We start from the raw sequence: 19,488 nt of genomic DNA on the forward strand, positions 1-19,488 counted from the left end.
TACACATTACTGATGGCTCCTGCTCAAGGGATTATCCTCTCAGAAGCCACATAATATGAGTCGTAGCATAGCTTATGGGAGAGGGAAAGGAAGGAAATTTATCCACCAGCTCATCTCCCATTGGATAAAGATCCACTCCAGTTGTTCATGCAAAGGTGCCAAGTGGGGCTTTGCCGTGTCCCAAAACTCAGTGTTAAGAGGCTTGCAGCAGGGTTGTGAGGCAAAGATTTATCAGGATACAGCTGTGTAAAATCAAATGGAGCCCGTGCAGAGCTGGTACCGCAGAAGCTGCTGGGACGAGAGATGGGTAGCACTAGCCCTGGAGGTCTGTCACAGAGGGGGCAACAATGGTGTGCAACTCTCTGTGCCACTTAGTAGGTCCATATTTACAGAGGGCCCCAAAAGAACAATCCTTAGGAGGCTCTGAAGGGGAGCCACGGAAGGGCTTCCAGCAATTCTAGAACTTCTGTAACTTCAGGTTACATCCTGCCTGACATGTTCTCTCTTACCATCTGCCTCTGTTGACTTGTCTGTTTCCTCCATTAGACCATGAGCCTTGCCATTGTTCTTATTTATATATCTGTCACAGAAAAGGCTATTTTCACCAGCCGATTTCATTTTCCTCCTAGGTTCATAGCAAAATTACATTTCTCAGTAATCAGGTAGGTTCATGTGACTAAGTTCTGGTTAATAGAATCTGGACAGAAGTGACAGATACATCTCACTCCTAGGCATCCCCCCAAACCTCCTGTGTGAGCCTCCAAATTCTTTTCCTTTCCTCATCTGCTGGCCAGATACAGAAATATCCAGTGGAGGACTTAGGGGCTCCCCAAAATGGCAATGGAATGACCCTGGGTCCCTAACAGACTTCATGGAGCAGAACCCCTGTGCTTACTTGCACTGGACTGTGCCAGGAGTGAGAAATAAAACTTTCTTAATGTCAAGTCACTGAAATGAGAGGATTGTTTGTTACGGCCATTAGCACACTCTGACTAATACAGCACTTGTCTAACTTCATTTGATTTGATGTCCCTCCAGGGTAGGGATTATGTTTATTTGTTTTTGTAACCCAAGTACTAGTGTGTTGCCTGATACATAGTAGGAATTGCTCAAAGCATGAATGGGTGTGAATGAGTGAATATGTCATCCTGATCTTCAAGGATCAGAGGTAGAATGCCAGTCAAGGTGGCAGGTAGAAAGTGTTCTACTCACTACAGAATCAAAGAGACTGGGGAGAACATGCACAGTTCTCAACAGTGCAAATGGTTCATGATCTGAGAAGGAGATTGCTAGGGTGAGCCTAGAGAGAAGGCAAGGGCCAGATCACAAACGGTCTTATTCATTACATAAAGGAGTTTGAACTTTATCCTACAGGAATTATTCAACGATTTTAAACAGGTATGTGATATAATCAAATTTATGTTTAAGAAAGATCTTTCAGCCTAGAAAGGGGATGAATTAGAAAGGAAGAGCAAAAATGTAAATGTTTTAAAGCAACATTTCCCATTGCCCCTAGATCATTCATCCCATGAGATAATCCAATAAAAAGAGGTTTTGGGGTCAAGTTGGTTTGGGAAATTGTGCATACTCTAGCCCATCTTGGAGGTTGCCGTTACTCATTAGCATATTAAAAACTCTGAGAGGTCTTGCATTAATGAAATCTGTTAAACTTTAATAATTTTCAAAATTATCTGACACAGAACACTCTTTTCATTTAATGCCTATTAAAACTGGTATTAGGATTAGATTTAGCTACATATACCAGGAAAAAAAGCATAATAAAATTAAAGTTTTTGTCCTGCATAAAAGAAATATGGGAAGCTTTACTTTTTTTTAATGTTTATTTATTTTTTAGAGAGCACAAGCAGGGGACAGGCAGAAAGATGGGACAGAGGATCCAAAGTGGGCTCCATGCTGACAGCAGCAAGCCTGATGTGGGGGAGATCATGCAAACCACGAGATCATGACCTGAGCTGAAGCCAGATGCTCACCTGCCAACTAAGGCGCCCAGGTGCCCGAAATACGGGAAGCTTTAATATTTTTGCACCACCATCTTTAGTTTCATTCCCAAGATCCAGGATGTCTGCTGGAGCACCAGTCCACATTTCCTTGGAAGGAAAAAAGGAAAGGCAAGAGGGGAAAAGTGGAGCTCAGTCATGTCCCTTAAACAGGCTTCCTGGTAATTACACAACACTCCTGCTTACATCTCATTGGCCACAACTTGGTCACATGGTCACATAGGGCTGCAAAAAAATATATACGGTATTTTATTTATTTACCCTATTTTATTTTTTAAAAATGTGCCACATTAAAAATTGAGGTTCTCTCAGGCACCAGGGTGGCTCAGTTGGCTGAGTAACTTCGGCTCAGGTCATGATCTCATGGTCCATGAGTTCGAGCCCCGTGTCAGGCTCTGTGCTGACACCTCTGTGTCTCCCTCTCTCTCTGCCCCTCCCCTGCTCACGCTCTGTCTCTGTGTCTCAAAAATAAATAAATGTTAAAACAAATTTTTAAAAAATTGAGGTTCTCTCACCAAAGAGTTGAGATTCTCAACTAGCAGTCCCTGGCACAATGTCCCACAGAAACAACGTTCCATAGCACATAAGTTGGGATAAAATGAATCAGGACATTGATTTTTGTAAACACTTTTAACAGCTTTATTGAGACATAATTCACATGCCATACACTTCACCACTGCAAATGTATAGTTTGATAATTTTTTGTAAATTTATACAGTTGTGCAACCATCACCAGAATCCAATTTTAGAACATTTCCATCACCTCTAAAACTTCCCTTCTTCCCACCTGGAGGCAGTCCCCACTCCTACCCCCAGGCCAAGGCGGCCATGGGTCTGCTTTCTTCTTTGCAGTGTTTCCTTTTCTAGAAATTTCATACATATGGAATAGTACACTGTGTAGTCTTTTGTGTCCGGCTTATTTCATTTAACATAATATCTTTGGGGTTTATCCATGTTGTAGTACATGTTTTTCTTTTTTATTGCTGAATGGTATTCCACTGTATGGATGTGCCACCTTTTGTTTATCCGCTCGCCAGCTGATGGACATTTGGATAATTGCCACTTTGCAACCATTACAAATGTCACTGCTAGGAACATTCACATACCATTGTTTGTGTGGACATATGTTTTCATTTCTCTTGGGTAGATACTTAAGGAGACTGATGTTGAAAATTGAACGCATTCACTGAAAATGCCTATGACTGAATGCCTATGACTGACTTTCACAGCATTGTTCCAGGTGCCAGGGATACAATGATGAATAAAATTCGGCACAAACTCAGTTCTTGTGGAGCTCGTGCAGTCTATGGAGGACACAGGCATTAGTCAAATAATCGTGCAAACGAATGTAACATTACACCAGGGGTGAGTCCCATAAAGGAGGGGCACATGGTGCCATTGAGAATCTATGCTGGAAGGATCTGCCAGGAAAGTGGTCAAGGTCAGAAAAGTGGAAGTACGCCAAGACTTATCACCTCCATGAATTTTGCCCTTCAAAGTAATATCCTTGGAGGCCATGTGCTTATTTCTAATAATGCTGCCCTTGCAAACAATTCTGAGCCAGTTTACAGGTGTGCTGGTCCTGGGCCTGTTTGTCCTCAGATAAAGTCCTTATGTTTTAACCTCTCAGAGTTTTTAATTTTCTGATTAAACCATGAACAACATAACAAGCCACACAAGAAAATCAACTGCATTCCTTTAGAATCACATCTCACAGATAAAAATGGAATTCCCCTGCTAGATCATGGACCTCATTCCCCAGAGCTGGGGGAGAGGGGTTCATGGCAGTCTACAAAAATAAAGTTATGGACACCATCTGTAAGAGGAGGAGAGTGGACAATGTCAACTCTATTCTCCTTTATAGCTCAAATTATGTCTTTGATTTGCCAGTGAGGAGATTCCAAACAGTGACCCATGGTGTGTGGAGGTAACTCCCAAAGAGGAAATGAAAGAATGTGTGTAGCCAATGGCAGTGTCCTGGCTTGCCAAAAGCACCGTTACCCAGGACAAAACTGGATAAGAATAGTTAAGCCCACAGGCTTTGGAGGCCAACAGATCTGGTTCAAATCCCAGATTTAACCACTAGTGAAGTTTTTTGATTTCGATAACAGGGCTGTTGTAGGGATTAAATGATTCATTCAAACTACTTACCACATGGTAACTGCTCAACAAACTGTTAATTACTACATTATTATTATATCCTTTCCTCTGGCTCTCATCCCCTGTACTGTGTAGACCTTCCCCCTTCTGTTGACTTGCTCTTTTTGAAACACACTAATTCCACTGATTCGACTGAAGTCAATCTCTATTCTTCTTGCCTTTGACCTGGGGGACATTTTGTCTTTTAAAATTGCTTCTGGTAATAGATGGCTTCCATCTCTTATGATTTAACCTGGTTTAACTCTTAAAGTGCTGCGGAGCTCTTTCACTCATATATAACACTACTACCATTTTTTTGTTAATGTTTATTTTTGACGGAGAGAGAGACAGAGCATGAGCAGGGGAGGGGCAGAGAGAGAGGGAGACACAGAATCCAAAGCAGGCTCCATGCTCTGAGCTGTCAGCACAGAGCCCGACACGGGGCTTCAACCCACAGACCACAAGATCATGACCTGAGCCGAAGTCGGACGCTCAACCGACTGAGTCACCCAGGCGCCCCACTACTATTTTTTTAATCTGAGTTTATACATATAAATGACTGGGCTCACTCTTAGTAACTATGATTTATGAAAAGTCACACCTCAAATGTTCTTGGGCAGGAATTTTTTAAAACATTGGCCACCCTACCCTGAAACAATTCCATAAATCCTTCATTCTCACTCAGCAGTGTACTTTCCTGCAGCGACAGATAATTTTAGCCATAAAAACCTGCTTAAGCCGAGGCTTTTCACCAAGGTTCAAGTTGCAGTGGAATTCTTTTCCTCATGAACTCAATTCTGCCATCAGCATAACTGACCGACTCAGAGAGACTACCACCTGCAAATTAACAATAAAAGAAGCATCACTGTTTTACACTCTGGGAAGAAAGCACTACAGTTTTTTTTTTTTTTAAACTAATTAGTTTCCATGTTTTTGCTGAGGAGAAGCATGGTAGGCATCCTTATATCGTCCCCATCTATCCTGAACACTGCCAGCTAGGAAATTTCACAGCATGAAAATTGTTTTGTCATCTCTGGACATCAACTTTCTAGATGTAGTCATTTCATCTATGCAATGGGGATATGCCCTGTCTATGCAATTTCTCAGAGTTGTTGTAAGGATCAAATGGGGTGTAGCATGTGAAAGAGCTTTGGCATAAACCTAAGAATTATTGTTGAGGGATTTCAAGTAGTGTTTCATACAAGAGACTTTAAAGTATAAACCCTTAATGTACAATTTGCACCTGTCTTGGTGATAGCCAGAGCCCATATTCATAAACCAGTGACGTCTTAGTGTTGGAATGTCAGTGCATTCAGAATCTTGTGATTCAGGGCCCTAGAATCATCCAACTGCTAAGAAGTGATATCTTGCCACACCAGACTGTCAATCGGTCATAGAGAATTGCCAGAGAATTCCCCTCTTCATTCATTTCTGAAATATTCTTCTGGCCAAGACTTTGCGAGCACAATTTCCATCAAGTCTTCCTTACAGTTTGTGAAAAAGTGTAGACCGTGCCCTCAAAGGGCCAGGTTTGAGCGCCATGAAGATGTACCAACACGTCTGCTCACTCAACGAATTCATGGTATCTGCAGGACAGGAGCCAGTCTACCAAGACTTGATCAAACAATGTAATTCCAGTTGTGCCCATCGTGGATTTTCAGCCTTAAACATATAGGAATCCATCATTTAGTCATGGTTCTCAGTGGTCGTGTCTTGACATGGTCAATCATGATGGACATGGCAAGTATCTTGTCACTGATGCTACATAAAGTACCATAGTCCAACGAGATACCTTTTAGAAAATAAATAAATGGGAGCAGGTACTCTTATAATAGTGTCACTCCCATTCATTTGTATTCCGATGTGCTCTCCTGAGCAACAGAGCATGGGGTGGTGTTTCAGCTGAGTGCTGGGAATGTCACACAGCCCGCAGTCTACCTTATCTATGTCTTTGCCTGTGATGAGAGACCATTATCGGTCTGACAACTAAACACTGTGGTGGTGTTTGTGAGTGAATAGTGATCTTGTAATTATTGTCACTATTACAACTTTTGCTCCAGTAATACATGCTTTCTTACCTTATTAGTAGTATCTGTGGGGGGAAAGTCTGAGGGGGAAACAAAACGTGTTAAAAATAAAGTTTGCCGTATTTATTTAGTTTTTCCTTACCTAATGGCAATTTTTAAATGACTTTTAAAATGATTTTTAAAAATGAGATTTTTAAATGACTTTTTTCATATTTTCAAAATGCTTTTTTGACCATTACACCACAAATATTTTTAGTACTAGTTGTCTTATTTCCCTGTGGGGGAGAAAATCAACCTAGATTGTGAAGAGTATAGGTTTCATCCAAACCTCTTTATTGGGAGCAGGGATAGTAGAGCAGAGAAAACACTGAGACACACAGCTCTAATCCAGAACCTTCCCCATGCACACACACATACTGCAGGTTTGCTTATTCTCCTCACTCTTTCTGGGCATAACCAGGAGAAGGCCAGATCAGGGTCAACACAGAGTCAACACAGGCAGGGCTCCATAAAGTAACTAAGATTACAAGAAGACTCACTGGCATGCAGCCAGTACAAATTACTACAGGCAAAACTGAGAGAGAGGTTTAGGATCCAGGAGCTCCAACTCATTTGGAGTTAGGATCAGAAAAAGAGGTGGTTGAGAACAAATTATCAGATAGGATGATCTGTTTTGGTAATTAGGTTTAAAGTGTGGTGTGTGTGTGTGTGTGTGTGTGTGTGTGTGTGTGTGTGTTTGGGGTCTTGAAAGGGTACTGTTTAGTTAATTAAAAGGTCAGAGGCAAGGTAGATAAGGGTAGTTCATGAATGATGAGATGGATGGTTGGATAGGTAGATAAATTGATGTATGAATGGCTGGTAGGCGAATGGATGTTGAATGGATAAATGGAAATAATGAAATTATGATGTATGTTTGATATGACAGATTAATGAGTGGTGGGAAAGTGAATGATTAGTTGGATGAATGAATAAATAAATGGACAATTGGATGGATGGATGGATGGATGGATGGATAGGTTGATAGGTGATAGATAGATAAATAGATACATGGATACATAGATACATAAATAGATGAGTCAATGGATGACCAAATTTATGAATTGGCATATGAACATAAAGATGAACTAATGAATGAATTGGATGGATGAATGCGTGGATGGATGGATGGTATGGAAAGAAGAATAATGGTCCCCAAAATGTCTATGCCTTAATCCCTAAAATTTGTGAATATGTTAGATTATGTGGCAAACGGAAATTAAGTTGACTAATCAACTGACCTTGAAGTGGGAAGATTATCCTGGATTATCTGGATGGGCCCAATGTAGTAAAAAATATTTTAATAAGAGCAAAGCAGAAGGAACATATTCAGAGGGAAATTTGAAGACGTGCATAGATGCTGGTTTTAAACTTTGAAGATTTGAAAATTTAAAGATTCATGTAGATGCTGGTTTTAAACTTGGAGGAAGGAGAAAATAGATCAGGAATGCAGATAGGCTCTAGAAGCTGGAAAAGGCAAGGAAACTGATCCTTCCCAAAAGGACTACAACTCTGCCAACATTTTCATTTTAACCGCTTAAGACTCATTTTGGACTTCTGGATTCCAGAACTACAGTTCTTCCTCAACTTAGAATGGGGTTACATCCTGATAAACCCATCATTAAGTTGAAAATACCATAGGTCAAAAGTGCATTTAAGACACCTAACCTACCGAACAACATAGCTTAGCCTAGCCTACCTTAAACATGTTCAGAACACTTACATTAGCCTACTGTTGGGCAAAAACATCTGACACAAAGTCTATTTTATAATAAAGTGTTGAATAACTCATACAGTGTATTGAATACTGAAAGTGAAAAACAGAATGGTTGTATGGGTACAGAATGGTTGTATGGGTTGTTTACCCTCATAACCATGTGGCTCACTGGAGCTGTGCTCACTGCCACTGCCCAGAATCATGAGAGAGGAGAGTATCACATATGGCTAGCCAGGAAAAGATCACAATTCAAAATTCAAAGTATGGTTTCTACCGAATGCATATGGATTTTGCACCGTTGTGAAGTCGAAAAATCTCAAGTTGAACCATCCTAAGTGGGGGACCATCTGTATAAGATCATAAATCTGTGTTGTTTTAAGCCACTAAGTTTGTCCCAGCAGCAATGGAAATGGGTGAATACATTAGTGAGTAAATAAATGGATGGGAGATGGATGAATACTTGGATGATTGAATGGATGATAAATGGAAGAATACATGGATGGATGGATGGATGGATGGATGGATGGATGGATGGATGGATGGGTAAGTGGAAGAATGGGTGGATGGATACATGAATAAATGGTTGGTTGGTTGGTTGGTTGGTTGGTTGGTTGGTTGGTTGGTTGGAAGGTAAAAGAGGACTTGTTTCTCCACTCATAACACTTCCGACACCAGATGTATGCAGTTTTCCTCAAATAAACAATTCTGACACTACCTGAAGTTAGCCCAGATCCCACATGTTAGGGACTCATCCCTCCAAGACTGCCCCCACTTCAGATGCCAATCACAAGTAGTGGGCTTCCAAGTTACCCACACTTCTGTCCAACTTGGCTACAAATTGGGACTTCCCATGACCTTCTCCTCTGGTTGGAGAATTTGCTATAATGACTTATGGAACTCAAGGAAATGCTTTACCTACATTTACCAGTTTATTATAAGGATACAAATGAACAGCCAGATGGAAAGGAACAGAGGGCAAGTTCTGGAAGGGTTTCAAGTGCAGGAGCTTCTGTCCCTGTGGTAGTTCAGGGTATCCACCCTCCTGGTATATGGATGGATTCACCAACCCAGAGCCTCTCAAACCTCATGGCTTAGGGATTTTTATGGAAGTTTTATTACATAGGCTTGACTAATTATTAACTCAATCTCCAGCCCCTATCCTCTCCCCAAAGAATGAGGGGAGGTGAGGCCAAAAGTTTCAATCTTCTAATTATGGCTTGATCTATCTAGTGACCAATACCCATCCTGAAACTATCAGGAGCCCACCAAGAGTCACGTCATTAAAACAAATGGTGCTCTTACCACCCAGGAAATTCCAAGGGATTTAGGAGCTCTGTGTAAGACAATTCTATCACTCCCATCACTCAAGAAATTACAAAGGTTTTCAGAGCTCTGTGTCAGGAACTGGGGGTAGAGACCAAACATATTTCTTATTATGTTGCAGAGGGATAGATGAGTAAATGGATACATGAATGGATAAATGAATAAATGGATATGTGGGTAAATGACTGGATGAATAGGCAGGTGGGTGATAGATAAATGGGTATATAAACACATGGAGAGATAAAATGTGTGTAGATGTATAGATACATGGGTTGATGGGTGTTTGTGTGGTGGATGGGTAGACAGACATGTGGATTGATAATTGGTTTGATGGATGACTAAATGGATATATGAATAGGTAATGAATGAACAGATAAATAAATAGATACTAGGGTGGAGGTCTGATTGGATAGATGGGTACTTGCATGCATGCATGAATAAATGAAAAGTATCTTATGCATAAAGACAGAAACATGATCTTCAACTTGAAATGTGGACTTGTTGACCAGTTAGGAAAGGAGACATCCAGATGGAATGTAAAAAGTGTGCAAAGCTCTGATTCTGCACTAATCCTCCACCTTCCAGGATGAACCATTTTAAAGCAAGGGACCTTTGCACTTAATGACTTCTTTATCTGGAATATAATACTCTTCTTTCAAGTAGTTAACTGTACTTATTCCTTACATCACAGCATAAGCATTGATTTCCTTTTTTAAAGTTTATTATTTATTTTGAGAGAGAGAAAAAGTGAAGTAGGGGAGGGGCAGAGAGAGAGAGAGAGAGAGAGGGAGGGAAGGAGAGAGAGAATCTCAAGCAGGCTGTGCAATGTCAGTGCAAAGCCCGATGTCAGACTCAAACTCACAAACCATGAGATCCCGACCTGAGCCAAAGTTGGGTGCTTAACCAACTGAGCCACCCAGGTGCCCCTAAGCGTTGCTTTCTCAGGGAAGCCTTACCTTATAGTATTGTGTAACTTTCCCTATGAGCACTTGCTAAAATTTCAGCTTTATATTTATTTGTATGACCCCGTGATTAGTATCTGTCTCCCTCACCAGACTGTAGCTCCAAAGACCAGGGATCAAAGTATTTTGGCATGCCATTTGGTCCCCATCACTTAAGTCATGTCTGGCACATAGAAAGTGTGTTTTTTGTAAGGGTTGTTGTTGTTGTTGTTGTTGTTGTTGTTTTGAATGTATTGAAACCTCCCTGTGGCTTTCTCACTCAAATCATCAGGAAAGATCTTGATGGGTTGCTGGAACATTACTGATACCATGGTGACTAAGTCTTCATTTACTGATGTAAGACTTTGACAAGGAGAGTGCTCCTCCAACAGGGAGGAGTCATCCCCTTGAACTCAGTGTCCCTACTGTCCTGGAGAGGCCAGATACCCTGTCTCTTTGCCTTAATTCAGTGGCTCAGACTCTCAGCTGTACTGGAACCAGAAACCTCTCTGACTGGATGAGGCCCTCCAGCCATCCTCACCCTGACCAACATCAGGGCCAGCTCCAGCCACCTGCTCCTGCCCTGCTCCAGGCGGGTAGATACAGAGGCTACCCCACTTACTAACAGCTATCACAAACTCTTCTGTCACCGTAATCATCCTTCTTTTCTCTGGTCTCCCATTTAGTTTCACTTTGACCTTTTCAGGTCTCTGCTAGGCGGAGGTTGGAGGTTTGTGGTCTTTTCTTCCTTTCTGGACCTAGTGCACTGAGGGTCCAAAAGAACTGCCCTCAAATCCCAGCTCTGCATGAACGCACTCAGCTGTGTGCCCTTGAGCAAGTTACTTAACCTTTCTGAGCCTGTTTGCTAATCCACAAAATGGATGCAATAAATCTACATTCCCGGATAGTTGTGGAGATTAATAAACAGGATGATATAAAGGATGGATCTAGCACGGTTACTGGCAATAGTAAGTGATAATCAATTATTAATTCCCCTTCTTTCTCTCCAGGTTTCTCTCTCTTGTTTCTTCCTGTGGCACAATGCAGTCTCCCTTTCTGTTTTCCACTTTTCTGTCTACCGAACATTATTTCTAGCCCTCATAAAAATAGCACTACATAAAACAAAATTGCACAGTATTTTTATATCCTCCAAATAACTCAATTCAATTATAGACTGGTCAATTTTAGTTATCTGAACATTACTAAGCCACCTGAAACTGGTAAAGTTCTATATTCAGTCAGAAAATAAAGAGCTAAATCAATACTTTAAAAAACACTAAAGGAAAGACATTTTCCTGGAGGCCTAAGGCCTCATATGGAATGTGTCAGCCTATTGCTGCTGCTTCTGGCTGGAAGACAATGCACAAGAAACCCTTTATATTTTAAATTTGACACAGCAGCCATGACGACAGTGGAAGAATGGATGCCCATATTTCCCGGGAAGAGGGATTTGGCAGGAGTTCCCTATGTGTCACCCACAGGGTGCTCCTATGTGTGAGTTAGTGCTGGAGATTTGAAAATTCAGAAAGAAATGAAGAAATTAGTGAAAAAAAAAAGTTTATCAACTTATTTTTGGTGTAGTTAGTGGCATGATTAGGTAACAGTGAGGATCTCTAAACTAAAGGGAGATTTCAAGACAGGATCATAATCCACTATTACAAACAGAAGCACAGAGGAAAGCAGATGGTCCCGGATTCAAACACTAGCAGCACTACCTTCTGACTTTGTAACTTTTTGTCAAGTTACTCTGTCTCTCTGCACCCCTTTTCCTTCACCTGTAAATTAGAAACTGTTTATATTATGTTGAAATGTAGCTGTTAAATAGTCCATTATACACACCAAGAAGAGTCCCAGGCACCTAAAAAGTACTTAATTATGGGGTAGGTATGATTATTAATTATTATCAGTTATTATCACCTCCACCACTTATTACTGAGAAAGATACTTGCATAGCCATGGAAATGCTGGGAATTATCTCCAAGAAAAAGTGGTGAGATTGACATTTCTCAAAAAGTTCTGGATGGGGGCGCCTGGGTGGCGCAGTCGGTTAAGCGTCCGACTTCAGCCAGGTCACGATCTCGCGGTCCGGGAGTTCGAGCCCCGCGTGGGGCTCTGGGCTGATGGCTCAGAGCCTGGAGCCTGTTTCCGATTCTGTGTCTCCCTCTCTCTCTGCCCCTCCCCCGTTCATGTTCTGTCTCTCTCTGTCCCAAAAATAAATAAACGTTGAAAAAAAAAATTAAAAAAAAAAAAAAAGTTCTGGATGGAGGTGAGGTGCCTGGGTGGCTTGGTCAGTTAAGCATCTGACTCTTGACTTCAGCTCCAGTCACGATCTCATGGTTTATGGGTACAAGTCCCGCATTGGGGTCCATGCTGATAGTATGGAGCCTGCTTGGGGTTCTCTCTCTCTCCTCTCTCTGCCTTCTCTCTCTCTCTCTCTGTCTCTCTCTCTCTCTTTGTCTCTCTCTCTCTCTCTCTAAAAATAAGTAAGTAAATAAACTTAAAAAAAAGTTCTGGATATATTAGCACAACCCAGAGTCCAACTCTTGGACTTATATATAGCTTAGGAACCCAATTTTGTCAGCACTGAGATTAAGGCAGACTCACACTAACCAAACTCATTAGACCAATGTATAAACCAGATCAGTCAATTAATCTTCAATGAGAAATGCAAGTTTGAGAAGAGTAGAATACTCAAGTCTGTGTGATAAGTGCATTTTCTCCCTGGATTCACACCTATGTTGGAAGCCAAGTCTACATAGGAAGACTATATAATGAGAAAATTCCAGTCAGAACAGCGAGACATAAAAAATCTAAATGTAAAGTGGTTTCAGTCCATGCTACCGAAGCCAACAATCTCATATTAGGGACAGCCTCTCCCATGTTGTGTATTGTGAAACTTTATCCTCTTTGCCATGCTAGAAAGTAAACATTCATTGATGATTTTGACCACTTATAGATTTAAAAAAAAAATTTTTTTTTTCAACGTTTATTTATTTTTGGGACAGAGAGAGACAGAGCATGAACGGGGGAGGGGCAGAGAGAGGGAGACACAGAATCGGAAACAGGCTCCAGGCTCTGAGCCATCAGCCCAGAGCCCGACGCGGGGCTCGAACTCACGGACTGCGAGATCGTGACCTGGCTGAAGTCGGACGCTTAACCGACTGCGCCACCCAGGCGCCCCGACCACTTATAGATTTTTAAACTTCTATACAGCCAAAATACCATAAACAAGTCAAAAGACAACAAACTAGAAAAGTATGTGTAACACATATGGCAAATAAAAAGTTAAAATTTAATATATAAATAGCCTTTATGAGCCAATAAGATAAAGAGCAACACTATAACAGAAAAATGGGCAAAAGGTATGAATAGGTAGTTTATATAAAAAGAATACAAGTGGTTTATAAACTGTGAATGGAAGCACATTGTGGTTATGAGTAAATAGTTTATAAACTTTGTCAACCTAAGTGGAAATGATATTTTATTACTGTTATCATTTGCCTTTTTTCCCCTTTGTTTCCATTTGCCTTTTTTGGTTAATGAAGTGTGTATGCATGCCTGTGTATTTGTGTGTATATGGTATTGTATTTGTAATAGCCATTACTGTAGCCATTTATTAATTGCTTCTATCTTATGCCTATTTTTCTATTGGAGTATCCTTTCTCTTATTGATTTAAAAGAGCTCTTGGGGCACCTGGGTGCTCAGTCAGTTGAGCATCTGATTTTTGATTTTGGCTCAGGTCATAATCTCACAGTCATGGGATCGAGCCTCCATGGAGCCCTGCATTGGGTTCTGTGCTGGGCATGGAGCCTATTTAAGATTCTCTCTCTCTCTCTGTCCCTCCTCTGCTCGTACGCACACATGTGCATGCATGCTCTCTAAATAAATAAATAAATAAATAAATAAATAAATAAACTATATAGATACTCAGGTATCCCTTTATATGTGTTGAATAAAGCTTTCCCTCTTCCTTGGGTGTCTTGAGACAGGGTATGGAGGAGAAGCAGAATACTCACTGTGTGCCAGATTCCTTCATACAAGTTATCTCACTTACTCTCACAACAATCCTAGGAAATAGGTGCTGTAATCCCTATTTCACAGCTGAGGACCCAATGACTCAGACAGACTGGGTAACTTACTCAAGAACACATAGCTAGTAACGATTATTTGAACCTCTTAGTCATGCAAGTGCCTTTTTAGAAGTGCCTCCCGGCTCTTCTGACCATCACCTAATCTCTAACCTGCTCCAATACCTGGGGACCCTGCTGCAGGGTTAGTCCCAGCTCATTCTTAAAGCAACACAAATTGGGCAGAAGTCATAGATAGACAAACATTAATCATATACTGTCCTTTTTCTAGCATGTTGTGTGTTTGGGGTTGAGTCCTGGACATCTGAGTGCCCACTGAGTTGCAATTTCCTTTCCTTGCTTGCCTTAGCTTCCCTGTTTCCCTGAGGCCAGGCCAAGTCAGACTCCTATGCTTAAAAGAAGAAAGGAACTCATACTAAACAGGAGCAGGCTATCACCCATTTCCTTTCCTTTAAGAGGAAGATTTGTAATTTGGTTGAGTCAGACATTAAAGCTATGGGGTGAAAATCCATATTACTAGTAGGTAGGATCACCAAAATCAGGAGCACAGCCCTATCTTCTGCCTTTCATCAATATCTGCAATATTTCCTGCCACACTCCCATCTAATGACCTGTAGCACCCAACAGGCTCAGCTGTGACATACTTCATGCCAGTACACAGGTTTCCCTTTTCCACCTAGTAAATACTTTTACATCCTTCAAATACGAAATCACTTCTACTGTGAAGGAACCCCAGACCTTCTCCTCCAGTGTGAAGGACCTTCCATTGTCTCCCCTTTACTATGAAGGACCCTCAGACCTTCCCCTCCATTTTTAAGGACACTCAGATTCTCCTTCCACTATGAAGGATCTCTAGACCCTCTTACCAAAGAGTCAGAGTTAGGTCCTCTTTTTCTGTGCTACACAGCACCTGTGCTGACCTTTCCCATAGCTTTGATGGAGTGTTACTGTAGTTTGTTATGTGCCTCGCTTCCCCACCACATTCAAACAGGGCTTCCCTCTATGCCAGGAATCATGCTCAGTCATGTCTGCATCTTCAGTGTGCAGCACAGGGTGCGGAATGAATGACAGTGCTTCTGATCCTGAGGTCTCTCCCCCTAAGCCAGCCTATGCCCAGACTCACAGGGCTGGTTCCTGCTTTAACTCTCTCTCTAGTTTGCTCCTTTGAGTAATTTGCTTCCTTCCTTCCCCAACATTCTGTGAAGATTAGTTCCTGTCTCCATCTTACTGTGAGGGTCTGATATACCTCTTGCTTTGTATTATCTGCCAGCTAGACTCCCACCACTAATTCTGCCTGCTTGGTGGGAAAGTCTCAGAGCCTGGGCTTTAGTGAGAACCCTTAACGTGTTAAGTCCTTCCTGAACTGGCTGAGTACCCCCAGCCCTGCTCATACTCCCAGGGGAGGTTCAGGACCTGGTCCTATCCTTTCCGGCCCTCTCCATGGTCTTGTGGACACGAGGCCAGGCCTTCTCATGACTATAAGGTTCAAAATGTGGTTCCAGCTTGACCCCCTACCATTCTGCTCCCCCCATACCACTTCAAGTATGTCAGAAGGCAAATCAGCTGAGTCACTCCCAGACTAGGAGTCCTGCAGCATCACGAGCGAATGCAACAGAGCGAGAAGAAATTAGCTCATTCCACAGAGAGGCACTTAAAGCAACCAGGCAGCCTACAGCCCCCGGCAGGCCAGGCAAAGGACCATCGAGACCACAACTGTGTTCTCTCAGCTCTTGCCACTCTCTGGAGAGAAGTGCTCTTGGGGTCAAGCCTTCAGATCCATTCACACCGAGAGCAGTCTTGGTACAGGGGAAGGACTGGAGGATCCCACCAGGCTACTGCCAGGACCCTCATTTCTGCACATCTCCTCAAGATGAACTGCTGGACCAGGGGATGGGGGACTGCGTGTCCTGAGCTCTAGGGGAAGGATGTTTGAGGGTCATTGCTGAGCTTGTCTTGAATACTCATGAACATCCACTCTGAGCAAGCCCCAAAGATCACTAAATCATCATTTCTTCCCAGAAAGGTTCATAGTCCAGTAGATGAGGATGTTAAAGCATTCCAGATTGGGCTCTTGTAGAGAAAAGAAAATACGAGTAGAGACAGAGAAGTCCAAACAAAGCCCCCTTGTATGGAGTGTGGCTGAAAGGAAAGAGCATTGGCCAGAGGGTAGGAAGAGCTGAGTTCATGTCAAGAATTATGTACTGAGAAGTTCAGATGGCTGTGGTACAGGAAGAGTGAAGACAGATGAAGCTGGGGGACTGGGACAGAGGGAGGACTTCATTTTGAAGATCAGATCACTATAGCAAAACAGAATACTCACTGAGTTCCGGCACACGGAAGAAGCAATGAATAGGGAGTAAAGCTGACATACTTAGGCTTGTACAATTTGAGTCTGAAATGTTGGGTCCAAGTGGAACCCATTAGTTCTGTCTGTTTGCCACATTTTAGCCCCCCTGAGCCAGGTGACCACAGACCCAAGGCCTTGGGGGCAGGGCCCTCTATATAAGGAGTGATTAACAGATCTAATGACAGCTTCTTTGGGATGCTTGGATCTAAGAGACAAACCCAGAGAGCAGAGTGGCCTGCAGGTGGACAGAAACACAGAGAAGAGGCAGGGAGCAGAAGCAATGAGGTGGCAGTCTCCAGGCAGAAGAGGCCACGGGGCAGACAGGGGTGCCTGGAATGAAGCTGTGACCCAGTGAGAGTCAATGCTTGGGAGGGGTAAGAGGGAGAAGCCATGAGATAGAAGTGGAGATAGAAAATCATTCAATCACAAGCATGGTGAAGCGACAAAGGTGGGAAGCCGTGTGCCCAATTCTCAGGGAACCACGGAATACCTGGAAAGACAAGAAACATTTTCTGTTCATCCACAGCCGCTAGACTACAGGGAGAGGTACAAGGCCCTCTGTTCCAGGCTCTGCTTCCAAGCAGGAGGCACGCCAGTATGGATGGGCCAAATGCAGGGTCACAGGGTGAAGGATGAATCGCCCTCCTTTATACTGGCAAGTTTTTGATACTTCACCTTCTCCTCCTCCCATGTGCCTGAGAAGAAAAGTGGCCTGGGTTTGTTCTGACTTAGGAACTGTGTTCCCAGCCCATCAAGGAAAGCCTGGAGTGAATGGATAAGTCGAGACGAGCTGTGGATCTTAGGATCTCTTTCCGCTCAGTATACTCGTCTTTAGGCTTGCTATTTAAAACACACACACGCACTCTCTCTCTCTCTCTCTCTCTCTTTTTCTCTCTCTTTAATGTTTATTTATTTTTGAGACAGAGAAAGAGATAGAGTGCAAGTGGGGGAGGGGCAGAGAGAGAGGGAGACACAGAATCCGAAGCAGGCTCCAGGTTCTGAGCTGTCAGCACAAAGCCCGACACGGGGGCTTGAACTCATGAACCCCGAGATCATGACCTGAGCCGAAGTCGGATGCTTAACCGACTGAGCCACCCAGGTGCCCCTAGGCTTGCTATTTGACACCAGTGGGGTGGGGAGTGAGGATGGGCTCCCTAGTGGGGCTACAATACAAAAGATATTAAAACATACAAGATTTCTGGTCTCTAACAGTAGAGACTCTACCCAGTGGTCCTAAAGAGAAAGGGATTTCCTGGAAGAATATCAAGTAGCTCATAGAACAGATAGGAAGGGTGGAAAATGCCTCAGAAAAGCCAGCTAGGATCCTACTGCGGGAACCATCCAATTCAGTCATTACTGCTGCTCCTGGACAAACACCTCCAATGTGCTGGGCTCTGGTGTCCTCCAAATAGCATGAACGCTCAGATACAGAGCAGCCCCAGAAAGGCACATGCCATCTTTGAGGTTAGTTAAGTCTCCCTCCAGCCCAGGTCAAAGAAATCCTCCACATTGTTCAGTCGAGCACAATGAGAGGCCAGAACCTCAGAGAAAGAAAGCGTGCATTTGTCTGGCCTTGTTCTCTGGGCACATAGTTCTTTATCACAGTCTCTGGGAAAAGGAATGAGCACTAGTGGTTGTGGCAGGATAGGTTTCAGGTGTCGGGGAATCCTGGGAAGCCTCCAAATTCCATCATCCCCAACATGACTTAACTCATCACAGTTGGCAACCCTGGCCAAGAGAGTGCCAAGCCGAGACCTGAAGGATGAGTAGCTGTTGGCCAGGCAAAGAGATGGGGGGAAGGATGTGCCAGGATATGTGAAGGCTTGGTGCATTTAAGTAACTGAAATTGATCTTGCATGTCTGGGAAGATAGGCAAAGAAGACTGTGGGGTGAGATTTGCTAGAAGGCATAATAGAGAGTTTGAATTTTATACTGAGGGCAGTGGGATACCATTGATATTTTAAGTTGGAGACCGATGTGATATTTGTGCTTTAGGAAAGACAACTGACTTCTGTAAGAATGATAGTTCCATTGGGGTGCCTGGGTGTTTCAGTTGGTTAAGTGTCTGACTCTTGATTTCAGCTCAGGTCATGATCTCGTGGTTCATGAGTTCAAGCCCTGAGTCGGGCTCTGCACTGACCGTGCGGAGCCTGCTTGGGATTCTCTCTCTCTCCCCCTCTCTCTGCCCCTCCCCTACCATCTCAAAATAAATAAACTTTAAAAAAGAACGGTAGTTCCATCGAGAAAGACTCTGTTTTGCTTACTACTGTATCATTAGCACCGAACACAGAGAAGGTGCCGGCTACACACTTATGAAGTGAATGAGAGCATGACCACTCTGTTGAAGATCATCAGTCAGGAGGTGACGGTTAAATAATATTAAATATTACGTAACTTGTGGTGGTCTGAACTGTAGTGATGGGCAGGGAGGTGGAGAGAAGTGACCAGATCTTGGGATGTATGGGAAATAAGACGAATTGGATGCTGGTATGGGTGTGATGATGCTGATAGGGAGAGCAACGTATCAGGGATGCCCTGGTTCCTTTATATACACAGATGAATGGCTGGGGGTACCATCACTGGAGACGGAAAAGATGGGAGGAATAGGTCTGGCACAGAGATGAACAAACTCATGTGTCAACACATTGTTTTATGCATGTCTAGAAGAGGGTCCAGGTGGAGAATTCCACTGGGAAGTTCATTCCAAGAGGTCCCCAGAGAAGCACATCTATATCCAGAGACACTACAGGTGGGGACGGAGCAATAATCCAGCAGGGCTAGGGTCTGTGCCAGCTGGGACACCTGAGCACAGGATGCTGGGGCCCTGGGAAGTCTCATGGCCCAGACCCTG

General features: G+C 43.0%; 1 long non-coding RNA gene across 1 annotated transcript in view; it reads right to left on the bottom strand.

The window, feature by feature from the left end:
• Positions 1-2,643: 2,643 nt before the first annotated feature.
• LOC147582741 (uncharacterized) overlaps positions 2,644-19,488 on the bottom strand; it is a 57,131-nt gene continuing 40,286 nt past the window's right edge. Inside the window, exon 3 of the long non-coding RNA XR_015249469.1 lies at positions 2,644-4,994. This is a non-coding gene — a long non-coding RNA (uncharacterized LOC147582741). The remainder of the gene's footprint in view (positions 4,995-19,488) is intronic.

The sequence above is a fragment of the Puma concolor genome, chromosome A3 (assembly GCF_028749965.1).
Source record: "Puma concolor isolate L17-30 chromosome A3, mPumCon1.1.hap2, whole genome shotgun sequence".
NCBI classification, from domain to species: domain Eukaryota; kingdom Metazoa; phylum Chordata; class Mammalia; order Carnivora; family Felidae; genus Puma; species Puma concolor.